This window comes from Staurois parvus, unplaced genomic scaffold (genome assembly GCF_062004578.1).
Source record: "Staurois parvus isolate SC_StPar_1 unplaced genomic scaffold, SC_StPar_1.0 ptg000151l, whole genome shotgun sequence".
Lineage (NCBI taxonomy): Eukaryota > Metazoa > Chordata > Amphibia > Anura > Ranidae > Staurois > Staurois parvus.
Genome location: NW_028317947.1, coordinates 8,949,384 through 8,963,693, shown reverse-complemented (window position 1 = coordinate 8,963,693; position 14,310 = coordinate 8,949,384). Strand labels below are relative to the sequence as shown.

The 14,310-nt window shown below is 44.5% G+C and overlaps 25 non-coding genes across 25 annotated transcripts; all 25 read right to left on the bottom strand.

Moving 5' to 3' along the window:
• Positions 1-20: 20 nt before the first annotated feature.
• On the bottom strand, positions 21-103 carry TRNAL-CAG (transfer RNA leucine (anticodon CAG)). The gene has a single exon. It is a non-coding gene; the product is annotated as a tRNA-Leu (tRNA).
• A 612-nt stretch (positions 104-715) lies between these two features.
• TRNAT-UGU (transfer RNA threonine (anticodon UGU)) lies at positions 716-788 on the bottom strand. The gene has a single exon. It is a non-coding gene; the product is annotated as a tRNA-Thr (tRNA).
• A 99-nt stretch (positions 789-887) lies between these two features.
• Positions 888-970, bottom strand: TRNAL-CAG (transfer RNA leucine (anticodon CAG)). The gene has a single exon. It is a non-coding gene; the product is annotated as a tRNA-Leu (tRNA).
• Positions 971-1,583: 613 nt separating this feature from the next.
• On the bottom strand, positions 1,584-1,656 carry TRNAT-UGU (transfer RNA threonine (anticodon UGU)). Its single transcript has one exon. It is a non-coding gene; the product is annotated as a tRNA-Thr (tRNA).
• A 99-nt stretch (positions 1,657-1,755) lies between these two features.
• Positions 1,756-1,838, bottom strand: TRNAL-CAG (transfer RNA leucine (anticodon CAG)). Its single transcript has one exon. It is a non-coding gene; the product is annotated as a tRNA-Leu (tRNA).
• A 574-nt stretch (positions 1,839-2,412) lies between these two features.
• TRNAT-UGU (transfer RNA threonine (anticodon UGU)) lies at positions 2,413-2,485 on the bottom strand. The gene has a single exon. It is a non-coding gene; the product is annotated as a tRNA-Thr (tRNA).
• A 99-nt stretch (positions 2,486-2,584) lies between these two features.
• Positions 2,585-2,667, bottom strand: TRNAL-CAG (transfer RNA leucine (anticodon CAG)). The gene has a single exon. It is a non-coding gene; the product is annotated as a tRNA-Leu (tRNA).
• A 613-nt stretch (positions 2,668-3,280) lies between these two features.
• Positions 3,281-3,353, bottom strand: TRNAT-UGU (transfer RNA threonine (anticodon UGU)). Its single transcript has one exon. It is a non-coding gene; the product is annotated as a tRNA-Thr (tRNA).
• Positions 3,354-3,452: 99 nt separating this feature from the next.
• On the bottom strand, positions 3,453-3,535 carry TRNAL-CAG (transfer RNA leucine (anticodon CAG)). The gene has a single exon. It is a non-coding gene; the product is annotated as a tRNA-Leu (tRNA).
• A 679-nt stretch (positions 3,536-4,214) lies between these two features.
• Positions 4,215-4,287, bottom strand: TRNAT-UGU (transfer RNA threonine (anticodon UGU)). The gene has a single exon. It is a non-coding gene; the product is annotated as a tRNA-Thr (tRNA).
• A 98-nt stretch (positions 4,288-4,385) lies between these two features.
• Positions 4,386-4,467, bottom strand: TRNAL-AAG (transfer RNA leucine (anticodon AAG)). Its single transcript has one exon. It is a non-coding gene; the product is annotated as a tRNA-Leu (tRNA).
• A 614-nt stretch (positions 4,468-5,081) lies between these two features.
• On the bottom strand, positions 5,082-5,154 carry TRNAT-UGU (transfer RNA threonine (anticodon UGU)). The gene has a single exon. It is a non-coding gene; the product is annotated as a tRNA-Thr (tRNA).
• A 99-nt stretch (positions 5,155-5,253) lies between these two features.
• On the bottom strand, positions 5,254-5,336 carry TRNAL-CAG (transfer RNA leucine (anticodon CAG)). The gene has a single exon. It is a non-coding gene; the product is annotated as a tRNA-Leu (tRNA).
• Positions 5,337-5,947: 611 nt separating this feature from the next.
• Positions 5,948-6,019, bottom strand: TRNAT-UGU (transfer RNA threonine (anticodon UGU)). The gene has a single exon. It is a non-coding gene; the product is annotated as a tRNA-Thr (tRNA).
• Positions 6,020-6,118: 99 nt separating this feature from the next.
• On the bottom strand, positions 6,119-6,201 carry TRNAL-CAG (transfer RNA leucine (anticodon CAG)). The gene has a single exon. It is a non-coding gene; the product is annotated as a tRNA-Leu (tRNA).
• A 785-nt stretch (positions 6,202-6,986) lies between these two features.
• Positions 6,987-7,069, bottom strand: TRNAL-CAG (transfer RNA leucine (anticodon CAG)). The gene has a single exon. It is a non-coding gene; the product is annotated as a tRNA-Leu (tRNA).
• Positions 7,070-7,825: 756 nt separating this feature from the next.
• TRNAL-CAG (transfer RNA leucine (anticodon CAG)) lies at positions 7,826-7,908 on the bottom strand. The gene has a single exon. It is a non-coding gene; the product is annotated as a tRNA-Leu (tRNA).
• Positions 7,909-8,521: 613 nt separating this feature from the next.
• Positions 8,522-8,594, bottom strand: TRNAT-UGU (transfer RNA threonine (anticodon UGU)). The gene has a single exon. It is a non-coding gene; the product is annotated as a tRNA-Thr (tRNA).
• A 99-nt stretch (positions 8,595-8,693) lies between these two features.
• On the bottom strand, positions 8,694-8,776 carry TRNAL-CAG (transfer RNA leucine (anticodon CAG)). Its single transcript has one exon. It is a non-coding gene; the product is annotated as a tRNA-Leu (tRNA).
• A 612-nt stretch (positions 8,777-9,388) lies between these two features.
• On the bottom strand, positions 9,389-9,461 carry TRNAT-UGU (transfer RNA threonine (anticodon UGU)). The gene has a single exon. It is a non-coding gene; the product is annotated as a tRNA-Thr (tRNA).
• Positions 9,462-9,560: 99 nt separating this feature from the next.
• On the bottom strand, positions 9,561-9,643 carry TRNAL-CAG (transfer RNA leucine (anticodon CAG)). Its single transcript has one exon. It is a non-coding gene; the product is annotated as a tRNA-Leu (tRNA).
• Positions 9,644-10,255: 612 nt separating this feature from the next.
• Positions 10,256-10,328, bottom strand: TRNAT-UGU (transfer RNA threonine (anticodon UGU)). Its single transcript has one exon. It is a non-coding gene; the product is annotated as a tRNA-Thr (tRNA).
• A 99-nt stretch (positions 10,329-10,427) lies between these two features.
• On the bottom strand, positions 10,428-10,510 carry TRNAL-CAG (transfer RNA leucine (anticodon CAG)). The gene has a single exon. It is a non-coding gene; the product is annotated as a tRNA-Leu (tRNA).
• Positions 10,511-11,122: 612 nt separating this feature from the next.
• TRNAT-UGU (transfer RNA threonine (anticodon UGU)) lies at positions 11,123-11,195 on the bottom strand. Its single transcript has one exon. It is a non-coding gene; the product is annotated as a tRNA-Thr (tRNA).
• A 99-nt stretch (positions 11,196-11,294) lies between these two features.
• On the bottom strand, positions 11,295-11,377 carry TRNAL-UAG (transfer RNA leucine (anticodon UAG)). The gene has a single exon. It is a non-coding gene; the product is annotated as a tRNA-Leu (tRNA).
• Positions 11,378-14,310: the final 2,933 nt, after the last annotated feature.

The window sequence follows — 14,310 nt, the reverse complement described above, 5'->3', positions numbered from 1 at the left end:
CTGTGAAAAGCTGAAATTGCTGTCAGAAGTGGGATTCGAACCCACGCCTCCAGTGGAGACTGCGACCTGAACGCAGCGCCTTAGACCGCTCGGCCATCCTGACCTGTTAAGGAATTCTTTAGCAAGATCCCATGATGATCATATGTAGTCTAATGTGCTGCTATCTCTGCGGAGGCCTACGTTTCAACGTTTAGGCTTCATGTCACTCTTCCGCCTGGAGCTCAAGGAACAAAAGAAATCTGTTGAACGTCACATGATGGAGAAAATGCTCTACAACAAGCCTCACCCTTTTCACCTTTTTCTTGCTACCTTCCTCATGTACAAAGCATTGGAAGAAAAATACAAAGACACATGTTAAAAGTGCAAAAGTAGTATCTTAATACAAGGACACGCAGATATCCAGCGTCTTGCAGTTAGCAAGATATCTCTCTTTGCTTGAATTGCACTTTTCTTTCCATGCGGATAGCGAGCGTCTTGCAGTTAGCAAGATATCTGTTTGCTTGAATTGCACTCTTCTTTCCATGCAGAATTAGAGAGCGAGTCTTTGTAGCAGATGTTATCTCTTTCAAGATGTGGGGAAATTCAAGTTGTCCTAACCTTTAGATTTCATAATCTCGAGGCCTTCATATAGTCATAACCTTACGTTACCTTGGGCCTTTTGGGGAAAAATCTAATTATGTCAATTTGCGAGCTACGGTTCCCGAAAACGGCAGAAAGGCCCCAGCGAGATTTGAACTCGCGACCCCTGGTTTACAAGACCAGTGCTCTAACCCCTAAACTATGGAGCCCTGTTTTTCTAATTTTGGACAGCATTTTTTTTGCACTAAAGCTAGAGCGCTAAAGGAGCAAGAGAACCTAAAGAGCAAGCTGTGAAAAGCTGAAACTGCTGTCAGAAGTGGGATTCGAACCCACGCCTCCAGTGGAGACTGCAACCTGAACGCAGCGCCTTAGACCGCTCGGCCATCCTGACCTGTTGAGGAGTGCTTCAGCAAGATCCCGTGACGCTCATATGTTGTCTAATGTGCTGCTATCTCTGCGGAGGCCTACGTCTCAACGTTTTGGCTTCATGTCGCTCTTCCGCCTGGAGCTCAAGGAACAAAAGAAATCTGTTGAACGTCACATGATGGAGAAAATGCTCTACAACAAGCCTCACCCTTTTCACCTTTTTCTTGCTACCTTCCTCATGTACAAAGCATTGGAAGAAAAATACAAAGACACATGTTAAAAGTGCAAAAGTAGTATCCTAATACAAGGACACGCAGATAGCCAGCGTCTTGCAGTTAGCAAGATATCTCTCTTTGCTTGAATTGCACTTTTCTTTCCATGCGGATAGCGAGCGTCTTGCAGTTAGCAAGATATCTGTTTGCTTGAATTGCAATCTTCTTTCCATGCAGAATTAGAGAGCGAGTCTTTGTAGCAGATGTTATCTCTTTCAAGATGTGGGGAAATTCAAGTTGTCCTAACCTTTAGATTTCATAATCTCGAGGCCTTCATATAGTCATAACCTAACCGTTACCTTGGGCCTTTTGGGGAAAAATCTAATTATGCCAATTTGCGAACTATGTTTCCCGAAAACGGCAGAAAGGCGCCAACGAGATTTGAACTCACGACCCCTGGTTTACAAGACCAGTGCTCTAACCCCTGAGCTATGGAGCCCTGTTTTTCTGATTTTGGACAGCATTTTTTTTGCACTAGAGCTAGAGCGCTAAAGGAGCAAGAGAACCTAAAGAGCAAGCTGTGAAAAGCAGAAACTGCTGTCAGAAGTGGGATTCGAACCCACGCCTCCATTGGAGACTGCAACCTGAACGCAGCGCCTTAGACCGCTCGGCCATCCTGACCTGTTGATGAGTGCTTCAGCAAGATCCCGTGATACTCATATGTAGTCTAATGTGCTGCTATCTCTGCGGAGGCCTACGTGTCAACGTCAAAAGAAATCTGTTGAACGTCACATGATGGAGAAAATGCTCTACAACAAGCCTCACCCTTTTCACCTTTTTCTTGCTACCTTCCTCATGTACAAAGCATTGGAAGAAAAATACAAAGACACATGTTAAAAGTGCAAAAGTAGTATCTTAATACAAGGATACGCAGATATCCAGCGTCTTGCAGTTAGCAAGATATCTCTCTTTGCTTGAATTGCACTTTTCTTTCCATGCGGATAGCGAGCGTCTTGCAGTTAGCAAGATATCTGTTTGCTTGAATTGCACTCTTCTTTCCATGCAGAATTAGAGAGCGAGTCTTTGTAGCAGATGTTATCTCTTTCAAGATGTGGGGAAATTCAAGTTGTCCTAACCTTTAGATTTCATAATCTCGAGGCCTTCATATAGTCATAACCTAACCGTTACCTTGGGCCTTTTGGGGAAAAATCTAATTATGCCAATTTGCGAGCTACGGTTCCCGAAAACGGCAGATTGGCCCCAGCGAGATTTGAACTCGCGACCCCTGGTTTACAAGACCAGAGATCTAACTCCTGAGCTATGGAGCCCTGTTTTTCTAATTTTGGACAGCATTTTTTTTGCACTAAAGCTAGAGCGCTAAAGGAGCAAGAGAACCTAAAGAGCAAGCTGTGAAAAGCTGAAACTGCGGTCAGAAGTGGGATTTGAACCCACGCCGCCAGTGGAGACTGCGACCTGAACACAGCGCCTTTGACCGCTCGGCCATCCTGACCTGTTAAGAAATTCTTTAGCAAGATCCCATGATGATCATATGTAGTCTAATGTGCTGCTATCTCTGCGGAGGCCTACGTGTCAACGTTTAGGCTTCATGTCACTCTTCCGCCTGGAGCTCAAGGAACAAAAGAAATCTGTTGAACGTCACATGATGGAGAAAATGCTCTACAACAAGCCTCACCCTTTTCACCTTTTTCTTGCTACCTTCCTCATGAACAAAGCATTGGAAGAAAAATACAAAGACACATGTTAAAAGTGCAAAAGTAGTATCTTAATACAAGGACACGCAGATATCCAGCGTCTTGCAGTTAGCAAGATATCTCTCTTTGCTTGAATTGCACTTTTCTTTCCATGCGGATAGTGAGCGTCTTGCAGTTAGCAAGATATCTGTTTGCTTGAATTGCACTCTTCTTTCCATGCAGAATTAGAGAGCGAGTCTTTGTAGCAGATGTTATCTCTTTCAAGATGTGGGGAAATTCAAGTTGTCCTAACCTTTAGATTTCATAATCTCGAGGCCTTCATATAGTCATAACCTAACCGTTACCTTGGGCCTTTTGGGGAAAAATCTAATTATGCCAATTTGCGAGCTACGGTTCCCGAAAACGGCAGAAAAGCCCCAGCGAGATTTGAATTCGCGACCCCTGGTTTACAAGACCAGTGCTCTAACCCCTGAGCTATGGAGCCCTGTTTTTCTAATTTTGGACAGCATTTTTTTTGCACTAGAGCTAGAGCGCTAAAGGAGCAAGAGAACCTAAAGAGCAAGCTGTGAAAAGCTGAAACTGCTGTCAGAAGTGGGATTCGAACCCACGCCTCGAGTGGAGACTGCGACCTGAACGCAGCGCCTTAGACCGCTCGGTCATCCTGACCTGTTGAGGAGTGCTTCAGCAAGATCCCGTGAGGCTCATATGTAGTCTAATGTGCTGCTATCTCTGCGGAGGCCTACGTGTCAACGTTTTGGCTTCATGTCGCTCTTCCGCCTGGAGCTCAAGGAACAAAAGAAATCTGTTGAACGTCACATGATGGAGAAAATGCTCTACAACAAGCCTCACCCTTTTCACCTTTTTCTTGCTACCTTCCTCATGTACAAAGCATTGGAAGAAAAATACAAAGACACATGTTAAAAGTGCAAAAGTAGTATCCTAATACAAGGACACGCAGATAGGCAGCGTCTTGCAGTTAGCAAGATATCTCTCTTTGCTTGAATTGCACTTTTCTTTCCATGCGGATAGCGAGCGTCTAGCAGTTAGCAAGATATCTCTCTTTGCTTGAATTGCACTTTTCTTTCCATGCGGATAGCGAGCGTCTTGCAGTTAGCAAGATATCTGTTTGCTTGAATTGCACTCTTCTTTCCATGCAGAATTAGAGAGCGAGACTTTGTAGCAGATGTTATCTCTTTCAAGATGTGGTGAAATTCAAGTTGTCCTAACCATTAAATTTCATCATCTCGAGGCCTTCATATAGTCATAACCTTACGTTACCTTGGGCCTTTTGGGGAAAAATCTAATTATGCCAATTTGCGAGCTACGGTTCCTGAAAATGGCAGAAATGCCCCAGTGAGATTTGAACTCGCGACCTCTGGTTTACAAGACCAGTGCTCTAACCCCTGAGCTATGGAGCCCTATTTTTTTCATGTTGGATAGCATTTTTTTGCACTAGAGCTAGAGCGCTAAAGGAGCAAGAGAACCTAAAGAGCAAGCTGTGAAAAGCTAAAACTGCTTTTAGAAGTGGGATTCGAACCCACGCCTCCAGTGGAGACTGCGACCTTAACGCAGCGCCTTAGACTGCTCGGCCATCCTGACCTGTTGAGGAGCTCTTTAGCAAGATCCCGTGATGCTCATATGTAGTCTAATGTGCTGCTATCTCTGCGGAGGCCTACGTCTCAACGTTTTGGCTTCATGTCGCTCTTCCGCCTGGAGCTCAAGGAACAAAAGAAATCTGTTGAACGTCACATGATGGAGAAAATGCTCTACAACAAGCCTCACCCTTTTCACCTTTTTCTTGCTACCTTCCTCATGTACAAAGCATTGGAAGAAAAATACAAAGACACATGTTAAAAGTGCAAAAGTGGTATCTTAATGCAAGGATACGCAGATAGCCAGCGTCTTGCAGTTAGCAAGATATCTCTCTTTGCTTGAATTGCACTTTTCTTTCCATGCGGATAGCGAGCGTCTTGCAGTTAGCAATATATCTGTTTGCTTGAATTGCACTTTTCTTTCCATGCAGAATTAGAGAGCAAGTCTTTGTAGCAGATGTTATCTCTTTCAAGATGTGGGGAAATTCAAGTTGTCCTAACCTTTAGATTTCATAATCTCGAGGCCTTCATATTGTCATAACCTAACTGTTACCTTGGGCCTTTTGGGGAAAAATCTAATTATGCCAATTTGCGAGCTACGGTTCCCGAAAACGGCAGAAAGGCCCTAGCGAGATTTGAACTCGCGACCCCTGGTTTACAAGACCAGTGCTCTAACCCCTGAGCTATGGAGCCCTGTTTTTCTAATTTTGGACAGCATTTTTTTTGCACTAAAGCTAGAGCGCTAAAGGAGCAAGAGAACCTAAAGAGCAAGCTGTGAAAAGCTGAAACTGCGGTCAGAAGTGGGATTCGAACCCACGCCTCCAGTGGAGACTGCAACCTGAACGCAGCGCCTTAGACCGCTCGGCCATCCTGACCTGTTGAGGAATGCTTTAGCAAGATCCCGTGATGCTCATATGTTGTCTAATGTGCTGCTATCTCTGCGGAGGCCTACGTCTCAACGTTTTGGCTTCATGTCGCTCTTCTGCCTGGAGCTCAAGGAACAAAAGAAATCTGTTGAACGTCACATGATGGAGAAAATGCTCTACAACAAGCCTCACCCTTTTCACCTTTTTCTTGCTACCTTCCTCATGTACAAAGCATTGGAAGAAAAATACAAAGACACATGTTAAAAGTGCAAAAGTAGTATCTTAATACAAGGATACGCAGATATCCAGCGTCTTGCAGTTAGCAAGATATCTCTCTTTGCTTGAATTGCACTATTCTTTCCATGCGGATAGCGAGCGTCTTGCAGTTAGCAAGATATCTGTTTGCTTGAATTGCACTCTTCTTTCCATGCAGAATTAGAGAGCGAGTCTTTGTAGCAGATGTTATCTCTTTCAAGATGTGGGGAAATTCAAGTTGTCCTAACCTTTAGATTTCATAATCTCGAGGCCTTTATTGTCATAACCTAACCTTTACCTTGGGCTTTTTGGGGAAAAATCTAATTATGCCAATTTGCGAGCTACGGTTCCCGAAAACGGCAGAAAGGCCCCAGCGAGATTTGAACTCGCGACCCCTGGTTTACAAGACCAGTGCTCTAACCCTGAGCTATGGAGCCCTGTTTTTCTAATTTTGGACAGCATTTTTTTTGCACTAGAGCTAGAGCGCTAAAGGAGCAAGAGAACCTAAAGAGCAAGCTGTGAAATGCTGAAACTGCTGTCAGAAGTGGGATTCGAACCCACGCCTCCAGTGGAGACTGCGACCTGAACGCAGCGCCTTAGAACGCTCGGCCATCCTGACCTGTTGTGGAGTGCTTCAGCAAGATCCCGTGAGGCTCATATGTAGTCTAATGTGCTGCTATCTCTGCGGAGGCCTACGTCTCAACATTTTGGCTTCATGTCGCTCTTCCGCCTGGAGCTCAAGGAACAAAAGTAATCTGTTGAACGTCACATGATGGAGAAAATGCTCTACAACAAGCCTCACCCTTTTCACCTTTTTCTTGCTACCTTCCTCATGTACAAAGCATTGGAAGAAAAATACAAAGACACATGTTAAAAGTGCAAAAGTAGTATCCTAATACAAGGAAACGCAGATAGCCAGCGTCTTGCAGTTAGCAAGATATCTCTCTTTGCTTGAATTGCACTTTTCTTTCCATGCGGATAGCGAGCGTCTTGCAGTTAGCAAGATATCTGTTTGCTTGAATTGCACTCTTCTTTCCATGCAGAATTAGAGAGCGAGTCTTTGTAGCAGATGTTATCTCTTTCAAGATGTGGGGAAATTCAAGTTGTCCTAACCTTTAGATTTCATAATTTCGAGGCCTTCATATAGTCATAACCTAACCGTTACCTTGGGCCTTTTGGGGAAAAATCTAATTATGCCAATTTGCGATCTATGTTTCCCGAAAACGTCAGAAAGGCGCTAACGAGATTTGAACTCACGACCCCTGGTTTACAAGACCAGTGCTCTAACCCCTGAGCTAAGGAGCCCTGTTTTTCTGATTTTGGACAGCATTTTTTTTGCACTAGAGCTAGAGCGCTAAAGGAGCAAGAGAACCTAAAGAGCAAGCTGTGAAAAGCAGAAACTGCTGTCAGAAGTGGGATTCGAACCCACGCCTCCATTGGAGACTGCAACCTGAACGCAGCGCCTTAGACCGCTCGGCCATCCTGACCTGTTAAGGAGTGCTTCAGTAAGATCCCGTGATGCTCATATGTAGTCTAATGTGCTGCTATTTCTGCGGAGGCCTACGTCTCAACGTTTTGGCTTCATGTCGCTCTTCCGCCTGGAGCTCAAGGAACAAAAGAAATCTGTTGAGCGTCACATGATGGAGAAAATGCTCTACAACAAGCCTCACCCTTTTCACCTTTTTCTTGCTACCTTCCTCATGTACAAAGCATTGGAAGAAAAATACAAAGACACATGTTAAAAGTGAAAAAGTAGTATCCTAATACAAGGACACGCAGATAGCCAGCGTCTTGCAGTTAGCAAGATATCTCTCTTTGCTTGAATTGCACTTTTCTTTCCATGCGGATAGCGAGCGTCTTGCAGTTAGCAAGATATCTGTTTGCTTGAATTGCACTCTTCTTTCCATGCAGAATTAGAGAGCGAGTCTTTGTAGCAGATGTTATCTCTTTCAAGATGTGGGGAAATTCAAGTTTTCCTAACCTTTAAATTTCATCATCTCGAGGCCTTCATATAGTCATAACCTTACGTTACCTTGGGCCTTTTGGGGAAAAATCTAATTATGCCAATTTGCGAGCTACGGTTCCCGAAAATGGCAGAAAAGCCCCAGCGAGATTTGAACTCTCAACCTCTGAGCTATGGAGCCCTATTTTTCTAATGTTGGACAGCATTTTTTTTGCACTAGAGCTAGAGCGCTAAAGGAGCAAGAGAACCTAAAGAGCAAGCTGTGAAAAGCTGAAACTGCTGTCAGAAGTGGGATTCGAACCCACGCCTCCAGTGGAGACTGCCACCTGAACGCAGCACCTTAGACCGCTCGGCCATCCTGACCTATTGAAGAGTGCTTTAGCAAGATCCCGTGATGCTCATATGTAGTCTAATGTGCTGCTATCTCTGCGGAGGCCTACGTGTCAACGTTTAGGCTTCATGTCGCTCTTCCGCCTGGAGCTCAAGGAACAAAAGTAATCTGTTGAACGTCACATGATGGAGAAAATGCTCTACAACAAGCCTCACCCTTTTCACCTTTTTCTTGCTACCTTCCTCATGTACAAAGCATTGGAAGAAAAATACAAAGACACATGTTAAAAGTGCAAAAGTAGTATCTTAATACAAGGATACGCAGATATCCAGCGTCTTGCAGTTAGCAAGATATCTCTCTTTGCTTGAATTGCACTTTTCTTTCCATGCGGATAGCGAGCGTCTTGCAGTTAGCAAGATATCTGTTTGCTTGAATTGCACTCTTCTTTCCATGCAGAATTAGAGAGCGAGTCTTTGTAGCAGATGTTATCTCTTTCAAGATGTGGGGAAATTCAAGTTGTCCTAACCTTTAGATTTCATAATCTCGAGGCCTTCATATAGTCATAACCTAACCGTTACCTTGGGCCTTTTGGGGAAAAATCTAATTATGCCAATTTGCGAGCTACGGTTCCCGAAAACGGCAGATTGGCCCCAGCGAGATCTGAACTCGCGACCCCTGGTTTACAAGACCAGTGCTCTAACCCCTGAACTATGGAGCCCTGTTTTTCTAATTTTGGACAGCATTTTTTTTGCACTAAAGCTAGAGCGCTAAAGGAGCAAGAGAACCTAAAGAGCAAGCTGTGAAAAGCTGAAACTGCTGTCAGAAGTGGGATTCGAACCCACGCCTCCAGTGGAGACTGCGACCTGAACACAGCGCCTTAGACCGCTCGGCCAGCCTGACCTGTTGAGGAATGCTTTAGCAAGATCCTCTGATGCTCATATGTAGTCTAATGTGCTGCTATCTCTGCGGAGGCCTACGTGTCAACGTTTAGGCTTCATGTCACTCTTCCGCCTGGAGCTCAAGGAACAAAAGAAATCTGTTGAACGTCACATGATGGAGAAAATGCTCTACAACAAGCCTCACCCTTTTCACCTTTTTCTTGCTACCTTCCTCATGTACAAAGCATTGGAAGAAAAATACAAAGACACATGTTAAAAGTGCAAAAGTAGTATCCTAATACAAGGACACGCAGATATCCAGCGTCTTGCAGTTAGCAAGATATCTCTCTTTGCTTGAATTGCACTTTTCTTTCCATGCGGATAGCGAGCGTCTTGCAGTTAGCAAGATATCTGTTTGCTTGAATTGCACTCTTCTTTCCATGCAGAATTAGAGAGCGAGTCTTTGTAGCAGATGTTATCTCTTTCAAGATGTGGTGAAATTCAAGTTGTCCTAACCATTAAATTTCATTATCTCGAGGCCTTCATATAGTCATAACCTTACGTTACCTTGGGCCTTTTGGGGAAAAATCTAATTATGCCAATTTGCGAGCTACGGTTCCCGAAAATGGCAGAAAGGCCCCATCGAGATTTGAACTCGCGACCTCTGGTTTACAAGACCAGTGCTCTAACCCCTGAGCTATGGAGCCCTATTTTTCTAATGTTGGACAGCATTTTTTTTGCACTAGAGCTAGAGCGCTAAAGGAGCAAGAGAACCTAAAGAGCAAGCTGTGAAAAGCTGAAACTGCTGTCAGAAGTGGGATTCGAACCCATGCCTCCAGTGGAGACTGCGACCTGAACGCAGCGCCTTAGACCGCTCGGCTATCCTGACCTGTTGAGGAGCGCTTTAGCAAGATCCCGTGATGCTCATATGTAGTCTAATGTGCTGCTATCTCTGCGGAGGAATATGTGTCAACGTTTAGGCTTCATGTCACTCTTCCGCCTGGAGCTCAAGGAACAAAAGAAATCTGTTGAACGTCACATGATGGAGAAAATGCTCTACAACAAGCCTCACCCTTTGCACCTTTTTCTTGCTACCTTTCTCATGTACAAAGCATTGGAAGAAAAATACAAAGACACATGTTAAAAGTGCAAAAGTAGTATCTTAATACAAGGACACGCAGATATCCAGCGTCTTGCAGTTAGCAAGAAATCTCTCTTTGCTTGAATTGCACTTTTCTTTCCATGCGGATAGCGAGCGTCTTGCAGTTAACAAGATATCTGTTTGCTTGAATTGCACTCTTCATTCCATGCAGAATTAGAGAGCGAGTCTTTGTAGCAGATGTTATCTCTTTCAAGATGTGGGGAAATTCAAGTTGTCCTAACCATTAGATTTCATCATCTCGAGGCCTTCATATAGTCATAACCTTACGTTACCTTGGGCCTTTTCATGAAAAATCTAATTATGCCAATGTGTGAGCTACGGTTCCCGAAGACAGCAGAAAGGCCCCAGCGAGATTTGAACTCGCGACCCCTGGTTTACAAGACCAGTGCTCAAACCCCTGAGCTATGGAGCCCTGTTTTTCTAATGTTGGACAGCATTTTTTTTGCACTAGAGGTAGAGCGCTAAAGGAGCAAGAGAACCTAAAGAGAAAGCTGTGAAAAGCTGAAACCGCTGTCAGAAGTGGGATTCGATCCCACGCCTCCAGTGGAGACTGCGACCTGAACGCAGCGCATTAGACCACTCAGCTATCCTGACCTGTTGAAGAGTGCTTCAGCAAGATCCCGTGACGCTCATATGTATTCTAATGTGCTGCTATCTCTGCGGAGGCCTACGTCTCAACGTTTTGGCTTCATGTCGCTCTTCCGCCTGGAGCTCAAGGAACAAAATCAATCTGTTGAACGTCACATGATGGAGAAAATGCTCTACAACAAGCCTCACCCTTTTCACCTTTTTCTTGCTACCTTCCTCATGTACAAAGCATTGGAAGAAAAATACAAAGACACATGTTAAAAGTGCAAAAGTAGTATCCTAATACAAGGACACGCAGATAGCCAGCGTCTTGCAGTTAGCAAGATATCTCTCTTTACTTGAATTGCACTTTTCTTTCCATGCGGATAGCAAGCGTCTTGCAGTTAGCAAGATATCTGTTTGCTTGAATTGCACTCTTCTTTCCATGCAGAATTAGAGAGCGAGTCTTTGTAGCAGATGTTATCTCTTTCAAGATGTGGGGAAATTCAAGTTGTCCTAACCATTAGATTTCATCATCTCGAGGCCTTCATATAGTCATAACCTTACGTTACCTTGGGCCTTTTGGGGAAAAATCTAATTATGCCAATTTGCGATCTACGGTTCCCGAAAACGGCAGAAAGGCCCCAGCGAGATTTGAACTCACGACCCCTGGTTTACAAGACCAGTGCTCTAACCCCTGAGCTATGGAGCCCTGTTTTTCAAATGTTGGACAGCATTTTTTTTGCACTAGAGCTAGAGCGCTAAAGGAGCAAGAGAACCTAAAGAGCAAGCTGTGAAAAGCTTAAACTGCTGTCAGAAGCGGGATTCGAACCCACGCCTCCAGTGGAGACTGCGACCTAAACGCAGCGCCTTAGACCGCTCGGCCATCCTGATCTGTTGAGGAGTGCTTCAGTAGGATCCCGTGACACTCATATGTAGTCTAATGTGCTGCTATCTCTGCGGAGGCCTACGTCTCAACGTTTTGGCTTCATGTCGCTCTTCCGCCTGGAGCTCAAGGAACAAAATCAATCTGTTGAACGTGACATGATGGAGAAAATGCTCTAGAAGAAGCCTCACCCTTTTCACCTTTTCTTGTTACCTTCATCATTTACAAAGCATTGGAAGATTAAATACCATCAAAATAAAGCTTTATTTGTCTAAAAAAAATGCTAAAAAATTCATATGGGTATAGTGTTGCATGACCGCGCAATTGTCATTCAAAGTGTGATAGCACTGAAAGCTGAAAATTGGCCTGGACAGGAAGCGGGTAAAATTGTCCGGACTTGAATTGGTTAAACACGTCCAGTAAATAATCAAATTTCCTCATATATGTAGGCCAAAATGTATTCTTCTACATGTGCTAAACAAAATCCCAATACGTGTAAATGAATTGGTTTACGTGAAAGTTATAGTGGTTACAAATGGCGGTATAGATACTGGTTTTTTTTTTTACTAGTAATAGCGGTGATCAGCGACTGCGGCGGACATTCTGACATTGGGGGGAAACTAACTTGGTGTCACTGACATCCCCAGTGACACCAATACAGTGATTAGTGCTAAAAAAAAAAAAGCACTGACATGGTACTAATGGCACTGGGCAGGAAGGGGTTAACATGAGAGGTGATCAAAGGGTTAACTATATGTAGGAAGTTTTTTACTAGGGGGCGGGGGTGTGCTTCACTGTAAGCACACTGATCGGTATGGCTGTGCACAGTGTGCCTGAGCTGACAAGGAGGAAGACTGTAAACAAAACAGTCTTCCTCCCCGTTGCAAATCCTCGGTAATCACCAGGCGCCGGCAGTGATTGACAGTCGGCACGAACACCCCCTTCCCGGAAATGCAAAATCACGAATATATATGTGATTTCGCGCAGCTGTGCCGCCCTGTAGCAGTATTTCTCTTATAGGACGAGCAGGAAGCTGCTAAATAGCCAGAGGCTGTTTATATTACAGCTCAGGTGTTGCTAAGGTAACGAGGGTGTTTACCTTTTTAACTGATCTTCCATGTATAGGGCCCTCTGTTTTCTTCCAAGTCTACATACATGTTGCCAATAGCAACCAATCAGAGGTTCCGTTTTTAATGTGCAGTGTGAAGAAATGGCAGTGTTTGGTTGTTATGAGGGTAGTGGGGGCATCTTGCGAAGCATTGTTTATGATGGCATACAGCAGCAACCTGTACAAATCAATGGCAGGCTAATGAACGCTGCATCTATAGGCCTCTAACTACACATCTGTGATTACACTTGCACAGGGATTGATGAGCACTTTTTTGCATCCAGGGTTCTATAATCTGTCCCTGTATGCATGGATGTGTGTTTACAGGATTACAGCAGGATGTGGTGCAGCAATTGTACGCCAACACCTGTGGGCTCTAAGGACAGCAGCATGTATTCAGCCCGAGGGCCACAGTGTCTATCACCCTTCCCTGCACATCTGTCAAACTGGGGTGTGTGGGAACAGTCGGTGCACCTTTGTTACCTAATATAGGCTGCCTGCACACAGGACACATAAACAAAACAACTTTTTCAGGTCTTGGCGCCAATGTGAATGAGCCCTGTGACTCCCGTAGACAGGAATACACTGGATTATTTTGGCGTACACTCAAATGCACTCGTTACATAGTTAGTTTGGCTGAAAAAAGACAAAAGTCCATCCAGTTCAACCATAAAAAAAAAAAAAAGTTATAATCCTATACCCACAGTTGATCCAGAGGAAGGCAAAAAAAACCCAGCAATGTGTGATCCAATTTGCTCCTGCTGGGAAAAAAATTCCTTCCTGATCCCGAGAGGCAATCGGATATTCCCTGGATCAACTTTACCTATAAATGTTATATCCAGTTCAGGGGCGGACTGACCATTTGGAAACTCGGGCACTGCCCGAGGGCCCGGGGTCAGTAGGGGGCCCCATGAGATGCCCCTGGTACCTCTTTCATAGGCTTTTTTGAGTTTGGGCAAGGACACAGGGGCCCTATGATCCCCTATTGCCCAGGGGCCCCATGAGTTGTCAGTCCGCCCCTGATCCAGTTATATTCTATGTATCTAGGAAAGAATCCAGGCCTTTTTTAAATCAATCCACTGAGCTGGGCAGAACCAACTCTTGAGGAAGTCTTATACAAAAACATGCAGCGCTAGAGTGAATAGATCTATCTCATAATACGGAGTGACCACTTAATAAGATATAAACGCAGCTATCATAATAGTCTTATGCAACTAATATTATAACATTCTCATGGTTAAGAAGGTATAAATGGTGATAAAGGTGTCAAAGTCAATCTATCATCGGAGTGACGTAAATCTGTGACATCTGTGGTAGGAAATATGGCTGTGGAATGCACTAACCAGATAGCGCAAATAAAAGCGCATTGGAGTAAAATGACCTACTCCTGGTCACTGGATCAGGGAATCTGCCGGAATGGTGGTCGTCTCTACTATGGTCACCAGAGTCATCCGTGTCCTCTCCAGTAATGGAATTCCCAGGTATCCGGTGGAGTAAACGTTCATCCGGTATGCAGTAGAATCCTTGTGTCAGCGACCTCCCGGGGTGCGATGTGCGCTCAAGGACCAGGAATCACCTTCAGGGCTCAGAAATAACCCAAAAGAGAGGCTTCCGATAGTGTGATAACTTTTATTATGGAGTAGTAAACAAAAAACGCACTTACATGGTGCAATATACACTTCCAAAGATGGCCGCCCGTGTCAAGGTGTGGACCATGTGGGTAGTGGTTGTGGGTCAAATAGCATCTCCCTAACGCGTTTCGTGGCAACTGCACGTTTTCAAAGGGAGTGGGCTAGTGTTGGAGGACACCTATTTATAGTGTGGTGCCTGAAA